The sequence below is a fragment of the Mastomys coucha genome, unplaced genomic scaffold, assembly GCF_008632895.1.
Source record: "Mastomys coucha isolate ucsf_1 unplaced genomic scaffold, UCSF_Mcou_1 pScaffold22, whole genome shotgun sequence".
Taxonomy (NCBI): Eukaryota; Metazoa; Chordata; class Mammalia; order Rodentia; family Muridae; genus Mastomys; species Mastomys coucha.
In genome coordinates this window covers 43,085,584-43,096,165 of record NW_022196905.1, presented here as the reverse complement: position 1 = coordinate 43,096,165, position 10,582 = coordinate 43,085,584, and the positions used below count along the sequence as shown (strand labels likewise).

The window sequence follows — 10,582 nt, the reverse complement described above, 5'->3', positions numbered from 1 at the left end:
TGTGTGTGTGTGTGTGTGTGTGTGTATGTATGAATGTGAAGACTCAGTTTAAAAAATTCAGGACATTTGTTTGATGTTGTATCCTGCTTATAGAGATAAAGCAGGTACCTTTAATATTTTCTTGTCACGGAGCTTCTTTGGGAGTTATGTCACAACCCCACTACTTTTCCTTTTTGCCTCAATGTTACACTACATCTCAAACATTTGAAAAGTAGAAATCTATCAGTTGAGATGTGAGGCACCTTCTCATCTCCAGCCTCCAGGAGAGGAGGAAGACAATCCCAAGTGCCAAGTGCTCACCCCACCCCACCGTGGTTGAGAGGTATACATGGGAGTAGGTCAGCTGCAGATAGACCTGAATATAAATTTACAAGTGCATTCTTAAAGGCCTTTAGTACATGCTGTGCAGTGTGAATTTAACAGTGCTTTTACCATGCCTGACAATATGCAGTTTGCATTAGGAGACTCCTTTACAGCACACACTTAGTGCCAATGCTGTCACACGTTTGCCCACTGACTGATTTTCCTGAGGAAGGTCAGAGCCCTGCATCGCTTTGTGATTCACCACCATGGCAGAGTCTTGAATATTTAATCCAGCCACTCTGATGACAAGGAGCTATGGCAGCAAGTTCCAGGGGAGCCTGTGCAGTAAGATCATCTTAGATTGATTTCAGAATTGCTTCCTCAGAGCACACTCAAGGACATTCAAAGGTCAGAAGTGGGATGGCAGACATTCTTCTCTGTGCTTTATTAAGGCTGCATATGAGAGATCCAGAGGATTTCATGTCTTTCTTTTGACTATTGTATAGTATGTGGCTTTGTGAAATTCCAACAAGAAAGTGTATAACTTGGAAGAATGGTTGAAGTTGTGTTTCGTTCTGACATAGTCCTTTGCTTCCCAAAGTATGCGCTCTCTTGTGCAGTGTAATTTGAAAGTTGTGTGGGCGGGCAGCATTGCTGGTTGCCATTGTATGGTGACGGTAATTATTAGGTGCTGGACTGGACTAGAATATGGACTTCTGTACTGCTTTTGCTTTTTATTTTTTTTAAGTGCGCCTTCATATGAGAAATCTAACTCCCACCTTTTGTCTGGTAAATAGAAACTTAATAAATCTTGTAAATCAAGCCATCATTTATGTCAGACAGTATTTAAGGAGTGTACACCAATATATTGTTCTAAGTATGCTTCAATTCTTTACCTACTCATAGTCTGCTCAGAGTTGTGCTTTCTCTGAGCTTGCTACCTCACAAGAGAATGAAGCACTTTCATGCCTCTTCCTTAAAAAGGAAACAAAGACATTGTTTGGAGTTCAGTTTACTTATAATTTTGATTAGTCCAGTAGGATCTGTGTCTGTAACATAGCGACAATAATGAAAATTATCTTCAAAAAAAAACATCAGTAGAGTGAGGGATTGCTGAACCCTAAGCTCAATTGTAGTTTTGAAATCAGTGGGCATTCTAATTAAAAGGGAAAGCCAGAGTCTCCAAGTCCTGTCAGTGTATTCCATATGAATGGAGTAGACTGTATTACAGGATGGGCTTGGCTGAAGACTCCTCTGGAAGCCAAATGAGCATCTAATTGTTTGAAAGCTGCCTGTTGATTGCCTTTGACTTTAACTGCAAATGAGGCTTCCTTGACTTCTTGAGGTGGATTTTGAAGTAGAAGGCTGGTAATTCATTCCCGGGACTACACCTCAGACTCTCAGTCCTGCAGGTGACTTGAGGAGCACTATGTGGTGGGTTAAAGGGGCTTTTATTGAGTCTTGGTTTTGTGATCTTCAGTTTACAATGTGGCTTCTCATTGACTTTTCATTCCCTCTGGGTGACTGCTATATATCACTTTGATATTCACAACTGTATGTTTTACAAGAACTCAGGAAATTAGAAATGAATAATCTTTCCTACCTTATGTCAAGAATTTCCAAGTACATATACCTAAGAATTATGGGAACTTGGATATTTTTGGTGTTTCTGGACATCTGAAAAAGGTTAAAAACTTTAAAGAATTAAGGATCATTGTTTTAAGACTTCCAGTAATCTCATTGGTCTGGCTTTAGACCAAATAGCTTCTTAATCATATAGTAAAATGAATCCAAGTTAAGCTACAATTTAATGCATAATTTAAGTGATAAACTGTAGCCCCAACCCCCTTCTTCTGTAGTACCCAACAAAGAAAGAAAACAAACTTTCTCATGAGGAAAATAATTGATATGTAATGTATTTCAATAGGACTCATTTTGAACTTGTTTTGTGAAGTACTGTACTTAGGGAGATATTCAAGCTCACTTTCTTAACATCTAGATGTGAACTCATGGAAAGAAACTTACCTCTCATTTCTCCTACCTTCTTCTGAAATGTCGCTGACTGACAATAAGATTCTTCTTCAGGCCCACAATGTCTTTGGGCTGGGTGTCTCTTTAGGATCCTTTTAGGTTCTTTGTAAGTATAATGCATGTAGCTTTTTTTTTTTTTTAACTTAGATCTATATGTCTGCAAAACATGTCTTGTCCTAGCTCCTGTAGTAATAACATGAAGTCATTAGACTTGACTGTGATGCAATGGATTCCCATGAGGGAGACTTTGTTCTATATGTTCATAGTTTCAGTTGTCTGCCTTTCCAATGCATGTACAATCCCATTAGTGCTTTGACATCCCTGGGTACCCTTGAGTGTTTTTCCCCTCCTGAACACCATATAAAAATATACTTTAACCTCATTTTGTAGAAAGTGTTTTACTTCTTTGTCCCTGTTTTAGGGTTTCCATTGCTACAAAAGACACACCATGACCAAAGTAACTCTTAAAAAGGCAAACATTTAATTCATGCCGGCTTACTAGTTCAGAAGTTCAGTCCATTATCATCAAGGCTGGAAACTTGGCAGCATCCAGGCAGGCATGGCCCTGGAAAAGCTGAGGATTTGACATCTTGGTCTAAAGCAACCAAGAAATCACATGTTGGACTCTCACTTCCTCCAACAAGGCCACACCTCCTAATGGTGACACTTTCCATGAGCCAATCATATTCAAACTACCACTTTAATTTAGGCATTTTGTGGATTTGGGCTGGAAGTTTCTTTTTTGTTTTGTTTTTGTCTTTGAAACCTGAATTTTACCAGGTACTTCTATGAATCTATTTATATGTGAATATTTGTCTACTTATTTTCGTTTTTAATACTAAGGTGAGTCAGAGGCCTCATCTCTTCCAAAGATTTAGTGTTCTTTGGATGACATTAAATTATGGCAGAAATGTTCATATGTACTTTAGGCCCTACCCAGAATAGCTTTTAGAAAATTTTGACCTAGGCACACCAAAGAGGCCCTTCCTGCTGGAAGGTTTGATTTTGACTTGCTTTGTGCTCACGGAGCTGTCACTGAAGTGGATATGAGCAGTCACAGTATGTTGGCTTGCTCTTTATTCACTGAAGTAGGTGACTAGTGATGTTTCCGGAATAATAATGGACCTGGCACGGGACATTCTTCTCTAATGGACAGCAGCTCATTTGCTATTTTATCAAGACCCACTTTCAGTGTCTGTGACTTTGCCGCCAGGCTCTGTTCTGTTTCTCCTTACAGCTCCATGGTGTGCTATTTCCACACAGCACATGTTTAATTTTGTGACTTGTGACAATTTGAAAAGCATAACAATATCTACTCCCACAGAGATACACAGAATGCTCCAAGATGAATTGAGAGTAGCTGATTTGTGAGCAACACTATCTGTGACAAGAATCTTCTTGGAATCTCCTGGGCTCTTCCTTCTTTGAAGAGAAGCCAACAGACATTGTTTTCCATTCTAAACAGGAATAAGGGGCAAATATATGCATTGATGATTTGCTTACACTTGGATTTTGCCTTCTCTGTCAGATAGAATAAGAAAAAAAATCCTCTAAATGCAATTACAAGAAATTTATCTAGACTTTAAAAAATTCCTCACTCTCAAAGTTACTAAGATCAGTAGAGCTTCAATTTATATCATTCTTATCACATGGTGAGCTGGTCAGTGTCGGTTGCTTCCAAGTTAAATGTAGTTGTAACTCTAGTTTGAGGAATGTTAGTAGTCTCTATACCACATGCCCAGGGAGCTGAGGGGTAAACCCTAAACTTCATGAGCTATTTGCAGTTTCCTCACATTTCTGTGCCAGTTGTTGAGGCTTTGGTGAAATGACTTTGAATCATTAAGGGCACAATCTTATAACTGTTATTTAATTTTATATTATTGTGCTTTGTTTAGTCCAAATAGGCTGACAATTTCTTTGTAACTTTTAAACTCTTGCATTCATTTTCTAATTTTCTGATATTTAAAATTTATCTTCCTCGTTTTTTTCTGTTTTCCTGAGAATCGGCTGAAACATCATTATTTTTCTTACATACTCTCCAGTCTTTTCTCATATAGGCAATATATTGTTGCCATATCTAGAGGAACTCCTTGTTATACAGCAGATCTGTGCTGTGAAGTGAAAAGTCAATTCCCATAGATCATCTACTCTGAGAGTTTCCGGACAGAATTATGTGTATGTTATTGACTGACTGTACAGAGAATATAAAATTGTTCATGCTCATAAAGTTCCTGCATGTACATTTTAGATAGCCATCCCTTTAATATCTTATAACTGGAATTAAATTTCCACACAAGAAATTTTAACTAAACTACAGTACAGGATTGGATGATGACAAAGAATAGTCATCTGTGTGAAGTATTGTGTACAAAAGAAGCAACACTGAGAGTGAGAGAAATAGTTTTCTCCATAGACGTGCATGACAACTATGGATTCAATACCAGATGGTCAGTCCTGAAAACATTATACAGGCTGAGCAGGTTGTCCTTAGGAATACATATATATGTACCCATATGCATATAAAAACACTTGATGAAAAAGAGAGTCCATGAATCTGAAAGAGAGCAAGGAGGGATATTTAGGTCTTGGGGGAAGAAAGGGAAGAAGGAAATATATATATATATATGGAACACATATATATATATATATGGAACATATATATATGGAACATATATATATATATATATATATATATATATATATATATGTTTTTCTAGAGTGGTTTTATCATCTTGCATCACTCTTGTCATTGTATGAGCCATCAACAATTGTTCTTGTCTCAACTTTTATCCTAGATATTTTAATAGAAATATTATGATGTTTCTATTGTAATTTTACTTTTGAATTCAGTCATAATAATATGGAATATATTTTCATGTGTTTGTCACCTATATTTCCTTTTTGGTAAAAAATATTTGCATAGTTTTTGCTCATATTTGAATTGGACTTTGTAATTTTATGTTACTGGGTTTTGAAGTTTTCAGTGTATTATAGATTCTATTTTTGTCAGGTGTATAGAGTAAATATTTCATTATGCTCTGTAGCTTGCTTTTTATCTTCTTATGAAAATCTTTGATAATGGTAGTGTTAAATTTGATGTTATCCAGTTTCCAATTTCCCCTTTTAGAGGTCACATTTCTGTAGTCAAGTTTCAGGCTTCTTTGTGTAGTCACTGAAGAGTTTCTTCAAATTCTTTTTGATTAAAATCTTGTTCTATTTTATTGCTTTTAAAAGTAAATTGCTTTTTATATCTGCTATCCCATGCTGTCCTGCAACTCACTATTTTGTCCTGGCTGACCTCGAATACAGAATCCTTCCATTTTACCTTCCAGAGTGAATGAATGTAAGGCAACCACCATGATGCCTGGCTTGCAAGCTTTAAATTTTACATTGAAGTTTAGGATTAATTGTGAACTGTACTCTTCTAAAGACACAGGAACTTCCATATAGATGTGGACTGCTCTGGTGTAACCTATCACCGCCCTAATGAATGGTTTTCATTCTTTGAATACCAACTGCAACTATTTTGAAAACTCTGTTGTTAATTATCAAATGGCTGTAATGGGTTTTCTGTGTATTGATATGCATCTCCCCATAGGTCCAACATGGTGAGATGTATGTTTTTTTTTTTTAAATAGTCCATCCAATCAAAGGTGTTCAATTTTATTTTACAGTAATTTATTTTACACTAATCTATTTTCAGTAATATTTTTTGATGTGCACATGGATGCATGCGTGCATGTGTGTTTGTGTGTTTGTGTGTGTGTGTGTGTGTGTGTGTGTGTTCCTTAATTCTAGGTATATATGAATAAAAGTGACACCAAGGGTGGTTGTTTGAAGGTGATATTTAGAAGGCAATTAGGTTTAGAAGTTGAGAGTTCAGTCAAGAGTACTACTAGTACTCTTAGAAGAGGGAAATTTAGTTATTAAAGATTTAGTCCTGTTGATGAAAATTAGTGTCCATGTATAAACAAGGTAAGCTAGAATCTAGGACTTGTTCTCTACCCCACAAGTAGATACAGTGGTACATCTTCATTTCACAAATCAAGAAGAGACAGGCCTCATCAAGATCTGAAGATGTGGGTGCTGATCATGAGAGCCTTGTCATTGCTACCACAGTCAGAAATAAATGTGTTTTTTTTTTTTTAAGTCACCTAGTCTCCCTCATATCTAATATTGAAAACAAGCTGAATACTATCTAGGCTCTTATCCCTTTGGCATCTGGAGGTTCTATAACAATAAATGCCACTTTGGTAAATGTTAAAAATAAACAAATTAATTAAAAAATATGGTTCACTTCACAGTAAATTTGAGGTATTCTAATTTAAAATGGATTAAAAATAGAACCTTTGCTTTTCTCAACTTCAAAAGTACCCTGTAGCTCTTAATAGTAATAATTTTTCTTTATTTTTAAATTTTTGATTGATGCATGAATTCATATATTTTTAGAATATGATATAATGTGTATATGTAATATTAGATCACCCAGCTAATATGTATTTATAAGTGATTTTACTTATTTATTTTTGACAAGAGTATCATAAATAAACTCAGCAGTTTTCAAATATAAGGGTAAATTTCTTTGGTTAGCATGATACATTAAAAAAACAACAAAACTTTTTTCTGGTAACTGCCACTTCATACTTTAACCACAGTTTCCCATGATGCCACCCCAACCTTCAGCCTTTTACATCCACTATTTCACTTTTAGTGTGTACAAGTCAGATCCACTTAGATCTGACATAAAGTAAGAAAACACAGAAATGGTCTTACTTTTCCTAGATCATTGGGGTTAATATCCTCCACTTTCATCCATATTTTCACAAATGATGAAATTTCATTATTTTTTAAGGTTCAATTTGTTTTTGTTACTTTATGTGTGTCAAATTTTGCCTGCTCAATTCTTAATGAACACTTAAGTTCCTCTTATATCTAGGGTATATAAACTGTGCTGAAATGGGTAGCAATCTATTTGGGATTTGATAAATTCAGGTTTTGTTTTTGTTTTTGTTGTTTTGTTTTGTTTTGTTTTGTTTTTAATGAAGACCTGGATGTGATTTTGACAAATGTACAATAACACATAATTCAGGAAAGGGATTCTTTTCCACAACGAGTATTAAAAAGCTGTAGATACTTGTGTACAACAGCAAAATTTGGGCCTCATTTTATGATGGAAAATAGGTTAGAGACTAAAATTAAGACACAGAACTAAAATATCATAGAGAGGAATGTATAAGAAATATAGTAGGAGGTTGGTCTAGGTGACAATTTCCTATACAAGAATACAAAACTTCAGATAACAAAAGCAAAAAAAAAATATGCTAAACTAAAAAAGTTTTGGTAAAGCAAGAGAAACAGTTTAAAGAAGAGAGGGGAAGTCCATAGATTGGGAGAAAATATGTAGAGACTCTACACCCCAAGAAAGAAATTTGTACAGCACAAAACAAGAAAATATTCCAATTAAAATGGGAAACTCTCTTTAATAGACATTTCTTGATAAGGAGTGCATTGAGAAGTTTCCCAGTATCACTAGTCACCAGGAAAATGAAAATTTGAGTCGCATGTGCTATATCGTACAATTGATAGAATGGCTACTAGCAAGATGAAAGACAATAAATATTGGTGAGGATGTGAAGGAGAAGGAACATTATCAGAAACTTTAGAAAAAAATGTAAAGTTTTCTAAAAACTTGAAAATCAAACAGCCATGTGCATTTTAATTGTATTCAATTAAATAGCAGCTCATTGTATGTGCGCACTAATTATTTAAATCCCAATTAAGTCAGCCTTAATTCTCCTTCTTTTATGTCCTTAGTCAATGTACCAAATCCCATGAATTCTGTTTCCTTGTGTATCCAGAAACAGACCACCTCTATGCCTACTACAGGTCCTGTAGGCCTCCATCATTTCTCTCCTGGATGGCTTTCTTCCTTGTCTCGGGTATTCCTTCTTCTCCTCTAGTTCCATTGAAGGTCATCTTTACATAGCAGACAGATGACACAGCTTTCCTGTTCAGGGATTGCTTGAAGCACCGTTGTCACTGTCTTCCTCTCATGAACACCTAGGAGTCTCTCTTGAGTCAGTGTACTTCAGCAAACACATGGGTCTTGCATTTAAAGGATGCTGATCATATGCCCACCTTAGCACCCTTGCACCAAGCTGTCTTTTCTCAGGTGCTTTATGTAGTTCACGGTGAATCCCTCCCCGATTTTATGCACTAGCGTCTCCCTTTTTACTTGTGCCTTTTCCTATACTGCTATTCTAATGGAGCAATTACTCATATGTGATATATATTCTTGTTTATTATTTGTTGATATCTTCCTGGTTCTGCTGAGGTATAGGTTCAACAGGGTCAAAGTCATCACTTTTTTCACTACAGAGTACCCACTATATGGACTTATGTTTGTGAAGCTGCTCAGTATAAGCTCCTTAGATAAATGCATAAATGTGCTGTGGCTAATATCATCTCTGTTTCATCCCTTTTAACCCTCCTTTTAAAGAATACCACACACATATAACTACAACTTCACAGATAAAAAAAATCATTATTCAATTATATATATTATATAACATTATATTTATCTCTCCTGTACCAAATATTGTCAGATATGTATGGAAAAATGTTAAAATATAGTTTTATTTTAAACATGTTCAACTGAATTTTAAAAAATTCCTCAAAATTATGTTTCTTTATTAACCCACTTAAGTGGGTACATCATTAAGACTATGGATGTAGAAGGGAAAGTTGTAGAGCACACGAGTTTTGACTTAAATAATTTTAAGCCTGTGATTTCAAACATTTTTTTTATTGTACAAGAACATCACTTCATGCATAGCATTATTGAAAAAATACTAGCTCCAAATAGAACTGTTGCGTGTTTGAAAAGTGGGGGTCGACAGACTTTTAAAATAAGGAGTTTGAATTCACTTTATGTGCTAAATATCACAGTGCCAAAATTTATATTTATAAAGAGCCAGTAAAAAAAAAACAATAAAAGCCCGGGAGTATTAATTAAGAATGTAAAGGAATCCGAGAAACTACCCAAAGCCCCAACGAATTCTGAAGTAATGACACTTTCAGAGATCCACGCATCTGGTTTTCAGGCGTTTATTACAAACTGCCTTTGTAGCGCCACTCTCAGTACAGAAGTGCTATGTGCAAATCGCAAGCCCCGGGGATTGCTCTCTTAACTTAAATCAGTCTGTAGGGAAATAACAAATTGTATTTGCCTTTTAAGAAGAAGAAGAAACTGAGGCAGTTCCTGCTTTTTAGCACAATGCAACAAGATCGCTTTGGGGCTCTTTTGTATGGGGGCAAAGTATAGAGCTCCACAACTTTGGCTTCCATGTTACGGTGTTTTATGAAAGCAGATAATGACTTCTGACTTCCAAATATCTGAGCCTGGAAATAGTAGTCAGTTTGGGGTATCAGCTTGCTTTCTACCTCGGAGCCAGTGGGTTGGAATATATCGTTTTGTGGCACAGCAGTTTTGCTTTATTCTTCTGGTAAATCCTCAACTCTGATGAGAGTCAGCTTCTGTCTCGGCTCTGAATATGATCATCACTGTGTATGTGAACAGTCTGAGGTTTGACTTCAGGCAGTCTCTTTCCAATCTCTCCTTTATTATTTAGACACAGTTTGGACCCCGAGATTCCTCCCTAGCAGGTCTGATTGTTTAGCAGGATCTTTTATTGGTTTCCAAAGGGCTTTAGCCCCAGTGACCTGTCATCTGTCTGCTCACCTGCTTACATGCTGATTCATTGATGAGCTGGCATCACAAGCCCCGCCTCCCTCGGCATGGTCCGTGAGGTTGCAATTGCTTCAGGAGAGAGGATGCCTGAGATGCACCATAGCTGGGTTACTACAAGTGTGAAGCAGCAGCTTATCTGCTGCCACAGAAGAACTTGATGACCGTCCTGAGAGGCAGCACTTTCTCAGTGCCCTGTTACTCTTGCGTCTGCACTGGCTGCTGTACCTTCTGACTCAGGCACTCACAGCTAATTCCCCAGGAGTTGTAAGGCAGCCTGATACATAAACTGAGACAGAAGTTTCCCCCCAGAAGCTGCCTATTTTTTTTTCTTTTTTTTTTTTCTTTTTTCCTCTTTCTATTGGCAAGGACTTCTGACTCTCCTCAGAGGAATACCTTGTTGCTTGACATGAGTGGCTGTAGGAAACGGTGTAAACGTGAAATATTGAAATTTGCCCAGTACCTTCTCAGGCTATTAACAGGTTCTCTTCATACAGGTAA

At 36.5% G+C, this 10,582-nt stretch overlaps 1 protein-coding gene across 4 annotated transcripts in view; it reads left to right on the top strand.

The window, feature by feature from the left end:
- Kcnip4 (potassium voltage-gated channel interacting protein 4) overlaps positions 1–10,582 on the top strand; it is a 1,067,715-nt gene that overhangs the window by 224,718 nt on the left and 832,415 nt on the right. Inside the window, exon 1 of one of the 4 annotated variants that reach the window (XM_031342224.1) lies at positions 682–711. The exons of the other annotated variants lie outside the window; for them this stretch is intronic. The gene's annotated coding sequence lies outside the window, so the exon portion shown is untranslated. Of the gene's footprint in view, positions 1–681; positions 712–10,582 lie in introns of those variants that run through there. 4 annotated transcript variants of the gene reach the window in all.